The sequence below is a fragment of the Dipodomys merriami genome, unplaced genomic scaffold (assembly GCF_024711535.1).
Source record: "Dipodomys merriami isolate MVZ:Mamm:240054 unplaced genomic scaffold, mDipMer1.0.p SCAF_37, whole genome shotgun sequence".
Taxonomy (NCBI): Eukaryota; Metazoa; Chordata; class Mammalia; order Rodentia; family Heteromyidae; genus Dipodomys; species Dipodomys merriami.
In genome coordinates, this window is record NW_027205270.1 from 3,109,159 (window position 1) to 3,121,513 (window position 12,355).

Here is a 12,355-nt window from a genome sequence, read left to right on the forward strand (position 1 = left end):
TCTGTTTTAATAGCCACTGGAGATGTGGAGATCATTGAGTGGCCTTGCTCTGCCCCAGCCCAGGGAAAGCAGGATAAGAGGATATGGACAGATGGACTCACGGAGGAGGCATGTCTCTCCTTCCAATGTATTTCCAGCCTTGTCATCCTGAACTTCCTCTGCTGAGAGAGGAGACTGCTGGCAGGTCTGTTTACTCTCCAAAGCACCCCACCTGCATGCATGAATGCCTGCGGTGCTGCTGGTTCTCCTTGGCAGACCTGCTTCCCTTCTGTTCTTTGCCAGTGTATTCTCTAGTTCTCTGGCCAGTGTTCCTCTGGCCTGGAATGATGAGACCGGTTCTGCAGATCTGCTAGAGATTTCTATTCTCATTCTAGGTCCATGAAGTTATGGACCTGTGGCAGGGGCTACTTAAAAACCCAGAGGCTTGCCTGTAATCCTAGCTACTCAGAAGGTCGAAATCTGAGGATTGCTGCTTGAAGCCAGCCCAGACAGCAAAGTTTGTGAGACTCTTATTTACAATTAACCACACACAAAAAAAGCCAGAAGTAGAGCTGTGGCTCATGTGGTGGAGTACAGAGACAGTACCCGAGGCCTCGAGTTCAAGCCCCAGGACCAGCACCCCAAAAATTTGAGAGGAAACCCTTCAACTAGTTCTTTCCCTTCCCTTTTCTCAGAGATGGCTATGTTCTTTCAGTTCTGATATTGTATCTGCTTGTTTTTATTGTTAAGTTGTCTGAGAATCTGTAGCTTTATCTCAGCCTGAGCACTGCCAGCACTTAGGTCTGAGTGCTGCCAGTTCCTAGTTCTGCCTTCTCCCACATAGGTTTTCTTGGGTGGCAAGTGGGAATGATATCCTACATACCCTTCATGAGGCAGTTTTGCTCACCCCTCTTCCATCATTAGGTTGTGGAATAAAGAATAAGGGTGAGCTGTATAAGCTTGTTCTGAGATCACTGTGTGCTGTGTGTGCCACAGTCTGTGGTCCCACGCAATGGAAGTAAGCCTTTTGCGTGAATGAAGCCAGAAAGAATATGCATGTCTGCTGTTTGCCAAGTGTTGCCAGAACTTTAGGAGTAGCCTGATATATGGGTGTACACAGTGCCTGGAACAGGCACAGGATTGAATTTGTTGAATACACATTGTCATTTTATTGTCTAGTGTGCTTTATGTGTACCCATGACATCCCAGCAAGCATGTCATATAGTGTACACTGTCGTTGCCTCCCCCCCCCCCCCCCTTGGCAATCTGGACAGGAGCAAGTGCCCAGAGCAGCAGGCCACCCTGTTTTTGGGCTCCCACACAGCTCCCACGCTCTGCCCCATGGGAACACTCTACTGCCCTGGCTGAGGATGTCTGGAAACTATTTTGGGATTGTGCCCAGGATCTCTGCCTTCTGTCTCTCCTTTTGACCATAGCAGAAATGCCTTGTTGTCAAGAATCTGTGATCCCCAACTTTTTACCCACTGTACATCACTCCTGCTAGTTCTTTCTTGGTTTTTCTTCCAGCACTCTTCAAGAATCTAGGAGCATCCCATTGTATGTTTACAAGCAATGAACTTGGAGATAGGGAAGCAAGTAAGCCTATCAGCCTAGAGCAGGCTAGGGAATGAACTAAGAGGATTTCAGAGTTGAATATAATGATGGAGAAAGAGAGGGCTTTCCTGTGTATGATAAGGACTGGAGTTAAATCCTATAATTTACCTCTGCCTCCTTGGTGACCCCAACCTTTTTTTGAATGTCAAAGAAGAGGACTTGGCAAGAGTGAGCTGAAGGGAGAGCTGTCTGTCCATGATAGTATAGGAACCTAGGGCTGCATTCAGCGACCACCATGATGGCTGTGCAGCTCTCTTGCTGGGCCTGATGAGGAAGAGCATGAGTGCTGAGTTCCCTCCAGCTACAGATGGACATATCTGCTAGAAATAGGCTTTGTGGTCTTGCCAAGTCCCCTCCCATACCCTGGAAGCTGCAGCAAATGGCTTGGCTGGCTAGGGGGTAGAGAAGGACAGAGATTGTGGGGAGGTGCTTTGATTTGGCTCAGCTTTTGGGTCTCCCAATCCTCTTAAATCCTTACTTTCCCACTCCTAACCTCCTGGGCTTTGGCCTCATTTCCTCTCACACCCAGACATCTGGCAGTCACTTGAGGACTCCCCCTTGTTCCCAGCATCTTTGCAGCTTCTGAGAAGGAGGTGGCTTTCTTTGGATTAGTTTAGGAAGCCTTTAAACAGACAGCAGTGATTCGGTTGATTAAAACATAGATTATTGTGGTGATGAGGACCAGGACCCCATCCTCATCTTCTTTATCTTCTTTCTTTGTCCCTTTGTCTTTCACCATTTGCTGATCATTTACCATATTCCCAGTTCAGTAGTAGATGCAGGAAAAAAATGCAGAAATCATTCTTCAAACCTCATAAAATCATTGGAAGTTAGAGACATTGGCTAAATTACTTAAAATCAGAACTCCTAAGTGGGGAATCAGCATTACCAGATTTTATTTTCATGCAATAAATGCCTTTGATCTTACCTTGTGTGTTTGGGGCAGGCAAAACACCTATATATACCCAGCTTTTTGCCTTTGTTTTCTCTGGTCCAGTGACCCTCAAGGGACTTTGAAGGACAAATCAACATGCCAACCTTGTTTTCAGTATGTTGGTGTTTCTGGGATCTAGTGATGACAGGTTTGGGTAGTGGTTTAGAAATGGACTAGCTGAGAAGGGAGTTTAATTTTGAAAGCACTGTTGGATTTAGATATGTTAAGTTTGAGATCCAGAGAAAATGGAAATACTATATCTATGCTGTTTACCTGAGTCTGAAATTGTTTTCAGCATATTAAGATTGTGGCTTTTGTCAGACATTGTCTTCTCAGTCAATCCCAGCTGAAGCTGAGATTGGAAGGATAAACCAAAGTAGAATTTTTTTTTTGTGAGACTCCATCTCAATGCAGAGAAGCTAAGCCACAATGGTGCCTATCAGGAATCACTGCTACAAGGCCCTGAGTTCAAACCCCAGTACTGAAAAAAGTATGGGTCATATTGCCAGCCCCTATTTTTTCTGGGGGGTGGGTGGGTGGGAAGGGGTGGTTTCCAGCGAGAAACACTGGCTAAGAAAAGGTGAAAAGCACAGTTGTGTAATCTCTTTCCTTTCTGTTTCCTCCTGTGCTACTATGCTTGGACTTTGTCATTAGCCAAGGGAAGTCACTACATCCATGGACTTTTAAGTTTCCTCTGTAAAGTGAAAGGGTTTTGCCTTCCAAAATTAGCTTTATTCAAACTAAACCTGGGAAAGGACCAGTCCTTTTTTGTTTTTGTTTTTAATTTCCAAAACATAGTTTATATAAAACTAGCTCACACTTTGCAGCAGGTGTAGCTAACCTCCGATGGTCAGTACTATCCAAACTAACCTATGGGCCATCCAACCAGGCAGGACCAGTGATCATGCCCTTAGATGTCATGGTTGCTTCATATTGCTGTAAAGATTTCAGAAGGTTCTGTGTTGTGATAGACTGGTGAACAGTTTATGGACCAGACTTTAGTACTGCTTTTGAACTTTGAGAGTGCATAGGAATCTTTGTTTTGATGCCTCCCTACTCTTTCAGACATGGCTTACTTGTTCATCTATACCCTCTGTGTATAAAAAAAAAAAGTCTCTGTTCCAAAGGTTCTTTGGAGTGCTCCAAAAGGTTCACTTGTACCTTAGCCTCTGTAGAAAAAGATGTTTTCTGTGTTCCCTTTATCTCTGCTAGCCTAGGAATTTGATGGCAGAGCAGCAGAACCTTGGGCCCCCTGAAGGGCAGAAATCTGTGTGTGAGATTTGTGTGTGTGTAAGTGAGAGAGAGACAGAAAGAGATCATGAACGAATGAACACTGTATAACTTGGAGAGAAGTTAGTTTAGGGTCAAGTCTGTAGATCCCAGCATTGTCTTGGGCCTTAGATACAAAGCACCTTGACTTCTGAGCTTTTTCCACTTAGGGATTCCTGTTGTAGGGAGGGAGCTTTACATTACTTACAGAGGGGAATTTCATTGTTACATTTCTACAGGTGTTTACAATACATTCCCATCACTCTCAACCTGTCTATGGCATCCCCTTTTCACCTTTCCGTTTGGGTATTCTTAATGTATTGGTAGATTTCTGTAAAGATGGACACCCTAATCTTTCTGAATGCTGAGTTTAAGCATCTTGTACCTACTTTCCCTAGCTGAGGGTCTTTGGCCTTTTTGTTCAAAATGTTAAATATTAGACAAAAATGTAAAAATACTAGGGTAAAGGGGATGGAATTGAAATTCATATGTACAACCTGGCACCGGTGGCTCACACCTGTAATCCTAGCTACTGAGGAGGCTGAGATCTGAGGATCATGGTTCAAAGCCAGCCCAGGCAGGAAACTCCATGAGACTTTTATCTCCAATAAACCACTAGAAAACCAGAAGTGGTGCTGTGGCTCAAGCGGTAGAGCACTCACCTTGAGCTAAAGAGCACACGGACAGCGCCTAAGCCTAGAGTTCAAACCCCATGACAGACATAAAAAAAAATCTTTAAAAATTAAGTGAAAATACTAATTTCCTTTTTTCCTACTGCCTCATTTTAGAGGAAAGGAGTGGACTATGGGATCAGTAATACTTTCTTGCCACAAAAATATTCCTTAAGAGGCAAACTCACTAAGGATAGGAGGATTAGAGTCTAAGCAAATCCAGTGTCTGTGGCCTGGAACTCTTGTGTCCTTGGTGTTTAAGTAATTGGATTTCTCTACCCCGCCTCCATGCATTTTCACACGTTATCCTAACCTACTGGGCTTCACAAGGAAACAAAGGCATTGAAAGGGTTTGCATATTGTCCCTGACAGTGAGCTTCTGAGCTCTGTGCCTCTGAAGCATCTACCAACTCTTCCCAAATGTCTGTCCTTGGGGAGCTGCCGTTTCTGCTTGTGGACTTTGATTCCCAGCCCTGCTAAGCAGATGGAGTTTACAGAAGGAGCTGGCTCTTGCCAGTTACCTTCCTGAACCCTAGAGAAGTTCCATTTCTACTAACACTTCCTTCCTTCTTTGTTTCTTTCTTTCCTTTCTTGTTTGTTTGGTTCTTTCTCTGTTTCTCAGTCTCTTTTTCTCTTTTCTGGGCACGTTTGTGTGAATGTGTGTGTGTGTGGGGGGGTACTGGGGTTGGAACTCAGGGCCTTGCACTTGTTAGGCACATAACTATCGCTTGAGCCATTCCTCCAGAAATGCATGGTTTTACTGCACAGTTTGTGTGAACAGAGAACAAGGCTGCCATTTGAGGCTCCCAGATTATGCTGGAAGTTCTAGGCAGGCAGGCAGGCCATGCATCATCCTCTTCCTCACTGGTCCTGCTATTTGTCTCTTAACTAGGTCCTAGCTGATGGCTGAGCTTTATGTTGACCTCTGCCCTATGGCCTTGCCCTCTACTATTATTCCTAAGTGGTTTCCTGTTTTCTAGCTGTGGGTTCTCAGAGAGATCATTTGGACCATGGGTAGTAGTTAGGGTTTAGCTCTGGGGTTGTGTGGTTGGAATGGCGTGTGTCTTGGGGCAGTCCTGGCAAATGGCTGAAGAGCAGTCAGAACACCTTGGCTAGGAGCCAGAACTCAAGGTTTTGTGTCTAACCCTGGGGAGACCCTCCCCCATCACTTACAGATGCTGTGACCTCTTCAGGGTGGTAGGAGAGGTGTTGGTCTCCCTTTTAAGCCTCTCTGCCAGGTTTGGAGAAATGGGATATAAAGGAGGACTTGGCTGGGTGCCAGAGCATGCCAGCCTTAAAAATTCCTACCCCCACAGCTTCCTCCAGGACAGACAGGGGCTATGCTTCAACTTGCCTAAAGAGTTTCCAGTGGCCAGTCCCTCTGGTTCAACTAGTTTAGTGGTTCTCAGCCTCAGCTGCATATCAGAATCCTCTGATGAGATTTTAATTTGCATATATTAATTGTGCAAGACATGGGGTTCATTGTGACATTTCTACGCATTAACACAATGTATCCTGATCAATGATATGAGGAACTTTTAAGAAAGAGTTAATGTCCTGGACCTAACCTTAGAGATATTTGCCAGATATATAGAAGTGATGGATCTGGAGTGGAGCCAGCCCCAGCATTTTTTGAGGCTACCCAGGTTGAGAGCTTCCTTGTCCAGTTTGACTCTCCCTGTGTCTCCTATAACCATGGTTAGCCCAAAATGTTTTTTTCTCATCTGTTGATAGTTTTAGTGATAATACAAAGTCTGGAAAAGTTAAGACAGACATGACACGCTGGATTGAATGTTCTCTTCCATGAGACTGATTCATGAGTATGAACTCTGGTTATTAAAGCCAGAATTTCAGAAGGAAACTCTGCAGTACATGATAGAAACTCAGCTTTTCCTCTCCGCTTTTAATACTTAAAACTTTTAATTGAAATATAGCATATACACAGAAAATATATTTTATATAGCACATATATGCATACTGCCCATATTGTGTACAACATGGTGAATTTTCACAAATATATATACAAATATACACATATATACAAAAGCACATATGTGGATTTAAAAATGACCCTAATGCTCAAAATTTCTATAGCATTTATACAAGGTCAAGACAGTACAGCAGTGTATGCTACCTTTGGACTTAGAGGGTTTTAGTTTATCATGAGCCAGGCATACTTTAAAAGAAAATTTTTTTATTGTTATAAAGATGATGTACAGAGGGGTTACAGTTACCTAAGTCTTGTAAAGAGTACTTTTCTTTTTGGACCATGTCACTCCTTCCCTTGCTTTCCCTGTTTTTCCCTCCCATCCACACCTACAAGTTGTATAGTTCATTTCCAACATAGTGTTTAGTGGATACCACTGCTGCATTTGTTTACCCTTTGTCCCTCCATTTTAGGCATACTTTTTTTTGTTGTTTTTTGTTTTTGTTTTTGGGTCCGGTCATGGGGCCTGAACTCTGGGCCTGGGCGCTGTCCCTCAGCTCTTCAGCTCAAGGCCAGCGCTCTACCACTTGAGCCACAGCGCCACTTCTGGCTTTTTTCTTTTTGCTTATGTGGTGCTGAAGAATCGAACCCAGGGCCTCAGTCATACAAGGCAAGTGCTCTACCACTGAGCCACCTTCCCAGTCCTTAGGCATACTTTTAAATACCTTCTCATATCTACCTATGTGGGTACTCTGGAATGAGGGGGTGCCAGTTTATAGGGTAGAATTTAAAACTTTTTTGTACTGGTCTGGGGCTTAAACTCGGGACCTTGCTTAGCTTTTTTCACTCAAGGCTGACATTCTTCCTGCCACTTAAGCCATCCCTCTACTTGCTCTTTGCTATTAATTGAAGGTAAGAGTTTTTTGGATTTGTCTGACCCTGCTGGCTTCAAACCTCTATCCTCAGGTTTTAGCCGCTTGAGTAGCTAGGACTATAGGTGTAAGTCACTGGTGCCAACTAAAACTTGGATCTTTTGGCCTTTCATCTTCTCTCCTTCCTCCCATCCCTCCGTGTGTGTGGGGGGGGGCACTGGGCTTTGAATTCAGGGCCTCCTGCTAGCTAGGCAGGCACTCTATCACTTGAGCCATGCCCCACTGCACTTTATTTTATTTGGGGGTATAAGGTCTTGCATTTATGCTTGTGTTGGCACTAATGGATTATAGATTATGCTGGATTATGATCTTATTTTACACGTTCTGTGTGGCTAGGATGACCAGATTGTACTACCACACTCAGCTATTGGTTAAGATGAGAGTCTCACTAATTTTTTGCCAGGCTGGCTTCAAACCAGAATCCTCCCAAATAACTCTACCTCCTAAATAACTAGGATTATAATTGTGAGCTACTGCACCTGGCCATGCTCTTTTTTTGACTATACAGATAAAACATGTATCTTGGAAAAATTAGAAAACACAAATAGAAGTGGGAGGGGAGGAAGTTGCCCATAATTTTACTACAATCTCTGTTACCTGGAGTACCCATCCAGAGTTTTATTTTTCTATATACTGTGTATCTGTGTGGTGTTTAAAAAATGGAATCATAATGCATGATAGCCCACTTTACTTGAAAAGTAGCAGTAATGCTATGTATTTAACACTAAACATAGGCAGTTTTCATAGTTTCTTCTTTTAGTTCTCATGGTAACTCTGGGGCAGGTAGCGTCACCCTATTTCCCAATGATGACACTGAGAATTGGGCCAGGAGCTTGACCAGGGGCTGATGTTTCATGATTAGTGGAGCTGGAGTTGGGAAGTCTGTTCTGTGCTAAATGGAGTTGCTAACTGTTTACTGAATAGAGAGTATCTGCCCCTTATGGAATTTATTTATTTCTTCTTCTTTAATGTAGATGGGTGTTTTCTCCATGAATCTTTGACCTTTATGCATTTTAGCCTTAAACTTGGCATTGCTTATTGATTGGTTGCTGTTTGACTTTTTTTCCATATATAATGTTAAAGAAATTTTTAAGTTTTTTCCTATTACCAATGAGTGTTTTTTTGAAGGCTTTTTTTCTATAGTTACTGATGCATAATTCTAGTTTCCATGCAAGTGATTCATTTTCAAATTTATTAACATTATGTATATACAGTTAACTATTTCATTTCTGTCACTACTGTAATTTCCCCTCCTTTATAGAATTTCAAAGGACATACATGTGTTAAAAAGCATTAATTTCCGCTTTATTTAGTCTTTTAGACACTCAACCACTTGAGTCACATACTTTTAGTTTAGTTTTTTTTTTTTTTTTGTCGGTTGTGGGGCTTGAACTCTGGGCCTGAGCACTGTCCTTCAGCTCTTCAGCTCAAGGCGAGCGCTCTACCACTTGAGCTACAGCGCCACTTCCGGTTTTCTGGTGGTTTATTGGAGATAGGAGTCTCACGGTCTTTCCTGCCCGGGCTGGCTTTGAACCGCGATCCTCAGATCTCAGCCTCCTGAGTAGCTAGGATTACAGGCATGAGCCACCAGCGCCCGGCATACTTTTAGTTTTAAATTGCATTTTCCTTAGGTTTATTTGGTATATCTTTATTCTAGATTCTCAGTTGGCTTTTTAGGATACCCTTTTTATTTCTTCTTTGATAACATACACATTTAAATATGTGACTTTTTCTTGTAAGTTCAACTGTGAGTTCCTTCTCTAGGTTTTAATAATTTATGTCTGTTGGAGTTCTGGAAGATAGAACCACCTTGAGAATCCCAAGTCCCTGGTTAGCCTGACCACTTCCTCATAACAGGGCTCTGAGAATCCTTGAAAGTGCAACTGTGATGGCCTCAACAACGTAGGCCTAATGTTTTCAAAGCAAGAGCTACTACTTGAACAATGCCTATAGCTCCTTTTTTGTTTTAGTTTTTTTTTTTTTTTTTTTTTTTTTTTTGTCGGGTTGTGGGGCTTGAACTCTGGGCCTGAGCGCTGTCCCTCAGCTCTTCAGCTCAAGACTAGCGCTCTACCACTTGAGCTACAGCACCACTTCCAGTTTTCTGGTGGTTTATTGGAGACAAGAGTTTCATGGGCTTTCTTGCCTGGGCTGGCTTTGAACCGAGATCCTCAGAACTCAGCCTCCTGAGTAGCTAGGGTTACAGGTGTGAGCCACTGGCACTTGGCTTTGTTTTAGATAAATTTTGAAGAGAGCCTCATGTTTTTGCCCAGGCTAGCCTCAGACTGCAATCCTCCTGGTAGGTACCTGCCACCATTCCTAGCTTACTTTTTCAGTTCAGGGGTCTCATTAACTTGCTGCCAGACTGGCTTTGAACTATGATCCTCCCAGAGTAGCTGAGATTGGAGACAACTGTTCCCAATATAGTTCTTGATCACTCCTTGAATCCTGGTCCAAACCCTTGGATAAGACAACAGCGTGTGAAAAACTTTTTCACCTAAACAAAATCGGTGAACTTATTGTCTAGAGTAGGAGCATATCCTAAGCTAACATGGAACTTTTTAGTAATAGCATTTAGGAAAGCCTCATATATTAGTGCTAGAGAAATAAAGCTAGAATCTAAGGACAAACAGGGAGAAAAATAGACATTTGGAATAGAGCTCATGGCCTGAGATGGACTAGGTTGCACATTATTTTGCTCCCTGTTTCTTTCATGCATCCCTAGAAAATACAGCCCCAAAAGTAACCTTTAAGCTACAATAAATATTCTAGGATAGAAAGGGAAAGATACTGGAAGAAACAGAATGGGACACCTCTTGGGCCCTGCCTCCAATTCCCCTGCAAATCCCATTTTCATATTCTTGTCAAGGATCACTACTGCAAGGAACCAATGATCCATATTGTGAAGGTTCAGTCTCCCCTGTCTGTGTCTAGCAGAGCCTATTGTGGCCCTGAACTTGTCAGGGCAGCAGAGAATGGCTTGGCCCAAGGTAGAAGGTAGAACACCTACTGAGGGACGCCCTTCATCCCAGCAACTGAGAGTGCCATAAAAAGCAAGGGAGGTTGTGAGCAGGGGTGGAGAAGTGTGGACTTAGAAATATATTTGAATTTTAAAAATAGTATATCCATTTTTTAAAATTTGTTTTTTTGTGTTTGTATTTGTGTGTGCTGTTACTGGAACTTGAACTTAGGGCTTACACTCTTGCTTGGCTTTTTCTGCTCAAGGCTAGTGTGCTACCACTTGAGCCATACCTTTACTTCTGGCTTTTTAATGGTGGGTTAGCTCATATTTGTTTGCCCAGACTGGCTTTGAACCAAACTCAGGCTGGCCCAGAACTTACTATGTAGCCCAGATTGGTCTCATACTCACAATCCTGCTTCCACCTCCCAAGGGCAGAGGTAACAGGTTTGTGCCACTGTACCAGGTGATTTCATTCTTTTAATTGCCACATTTTTTGTTGTTGTTGTTATTGGCACTCTCCCTCAGCTCTTCAGCTCAAGGTGAGTGCTCTACCATTTGAGCCACAGTGCCATTTCCGGTTTTCTGGTTCATTGGAGATAAGAGTCTCATGGACTTTCCTGCCTAGGTTGGCTTTGAATCGTGATCCTCAGATCCCAGCCTCCTGAGTAGCTAGGATTACAGATGTGAGCCACCATCACTGGCAATTGCCACAATTTTTAATGCAACAATATAGTTTAAAAAACTTCCCCCATAACATTTATTTGCCTTTATTTCTGTGTATGGTATCATTTCTCCAAAGCAGCTTTTGAACATTTTGTCCATTCTGTGAGACAAAATTGGGAATTTTCTACCTGAAACACATGGAACTTTAGGCTTCAAGGGGAGAATAGATGGCTTTGTATTGAGTCTTTCCATTCAGAGAGAGAAGTACATCTATTCTAAGCCTTTCGGGTGTTCATGGAGGTTTTAAAATTTCCTTCATGTGGTTGTCACACATCTCTTTGTTTTTGCTGTTAGGAATAGGGTCTTTTTTGTTGTGTCTCTTCCTCACCAAGTGCTGGAATGAATCTGGGCCTCACCCACACCATGGAAGTGCTCTGCCATTGAACTACGCCTCCAGCCCTGGTTGAACTTTTTAACCCATCTCTAAAGGATTAGCAATCAGAATTGCTTCTGTTTCTCCTCAGCTCCTCTAGGCTGCTGTCTGACACTTCCCTGGCCCTCATTCTCTGTACCGCTGTGACAACACTATATATAGTGCCTAGATGCCGGCTCCTGGTGATAGCATATAGTATCTGGCACAAAATCTAACATGCAGTAAACCCTTTTAATAAGTAAGTGCTTATGGAAACAATTTGGTGAGAAAGTCGGTGAACTTTACCTCTTCAAAGTATGTAGTCTGGGACCAAGGCAAGGAGTAGAGCCTAAGGCCTTCCTGGCTCTGAGCCTGGAGGATGTGATCTGGATAACAGATGGGATACTCTCACTGTCTGCACAGGAAAAAGAAGGTCCTAGGCCATTTTCCCACATGCAGACATCAGGGAAGGGCTCACACCTCATAATTACCCTGGGACAACAACTCACTTGTCATTAACCCTCATTAGTACTAACTAGTAGGGAGACCTGCTTTCTTATTTCCCAAATGCCTAAAGGCAGCCCCAAACAAACATTTGCCACTCCTCTTTGGGCAAGAGGATTCATCAAGGCTGGAAGCAGAGCTTGTAAAGACCACTGGCAAAAGCTAGACATGGTGGTTCATGCTTGTAATCCCAGCCATTTAGGAGGTGTAGAGATCAGTAACTTGTGTTTCGAGGCGGGGGTGGGGGGGGAGGGGGGAGTTCAGGCAGGGGGGAAAAGTGTGATCCTTTCACAAACAAAAGCTGATTTTGATGGCACAATCCTATCTGAAATATAGCCAAAGAAAAAGGGCTGGAGACATTACTCTAGTTGGTAGAATTCCCTAACAAGCGCAAACCCCACAGACTCTAGTACAACCAAAAAACCCTAGGACAAACTGGTGAAATGAGCTCCATGTCTCCTGTCTGCATTCCTAGGATCCTCTCTCGTAGC

General features: G+C 43.3%; 1 protein-coding gene across 6 annotated transcripts in view; it reads left to right on the plus strand.

The window, feature by feature from the left end:
* The window catches only part of Tet3 (tet methylcytosine dioxygenase 3), a 104,146-nt gene that overhangs the window by 17,025 nt on the left and 74,766 nt on the right, over positions 1-12,355 (plus strand). The window contains exon 1 of one of the 6 annotated variants that reach the window (XM_069989012.1): positions 99-184. The exons of the other annotated variants lie outside the window; for them this stretch is intronic. The gene's annotated coding sequence lies outside the window, so the exon portion shown is untranslated. Of the gene's footprint in view, positions 1-98; positions 185-12,355 lie in introns of those variants that run through there. 6 annotated transcript variants of the gene reach the window in all.